The 788-nt window shown below is 67.0% G+C and overlaps 1 protein-coding gene across 2 annotated transcripts in view; it reads right to left on the reverse strand.

Annotated features, from left to right (window-relative positions):
- RASGEF1B (RasGEF domain family member 1B) overlaps nucleotides 1-530 on the reverse strand; it is a 39,865-nt gene extending 39,335 nt beyond the window's left edge. Inside the window, exon 1 of one of the 2 annotated variants that reach the window (XM_019534315.1) lies at nucleotides 452-530. The gene's annotated coding sequence lies outside the window, so the exon portion shown is untranslated. The remainder of the gene's footprint in view (nucleotides 1-451) is intronic. The other variant, XM_019534314.1, reaches the window with a different exon arrangement.
- Between the last annotated feature and the right edge of the window lie 258 nt (nucleotides 531-788).

Below are 788 nucleotides of genomic sequence, written 5' to 3' on the forward strand. Positions count from 1 at the left end.
GTAAAAAAAAAAAAAAAAGGGCTGCCCATCATGATGCCCTATTAAAATTAGAGCCCCCTCCCCCCAGGTTATGATTTCCAAATCTTACGGAGGGGCTTTCGTCTCTTATGGCAGGGTTCAGCACCTGTCCGAAACGTCCCCCATAATTTGCACCCTGCCTTCAGCTACGAGGGCTCCACTTTTCTTCCCCCAGCCCCCCCCCCGACAGCAAAGGAAGCAAAACAGACCAAATGCAGAAGCTGAAAGCATCCGAGCATCCAAAGCACCTGAAATGCCCCCTCCCCGCAATGCCGCGGGTGGTGGAGGGGAGCCGGCCCCGCCCCTCCCAGCACCCCCTGCCCGCGCGGCCCGCGGCCCACCGGGCCGGCGACCCGACCACAGCACGCCGGCTTTGCACCGGGGCGGCACCAGCACACGGTCGAGGGCAGGAGAGAGGCCCCCGCAGCGGTACCTGCAGCACTGGGCTCCGGGGCAGCCAGGCTCTGCTCAGGCCCCGGGAGCTGCCGTGCCGCGGCTGTGGGGCGCGCACGCTGGGCTCTCCCGCGGAGCAGCCGGCGCCTGCCCGGCTCCAGCACAAGTCCCCGCTGCCGGCTCCGCTCCGGCACATAAGCGCCCCCGCCCCGCCCCGCCCCGCCCCGCCCCTTGGGCAGCAGCGTGCCTCAGCCGGGGCCTGGGCGCCCCGTGTAGGCATATGGGCACTCAGGTGCCCACCTCTGAGCTGGCCCCGGGTGCCAGGCTTAAGCCAAAGCACCTGGAAAAGTGATCCCGGGATAAATCGAGAGGAGCAG

Source organism: Crocodylus porosus, unplaced genomic scaffold (genome assembly GCF_001723895.1).
Source record: "Crocodylus porosus isolate Cpor-Errol unplaced genomic scaffold, CroPor_comp1, whole genome shotgun sequence".
NCBI lineage: Eukaryota > Metazoa > Chordata > Crocodylia > Crocodylidae > Crocodylus > Crocodylus porosus.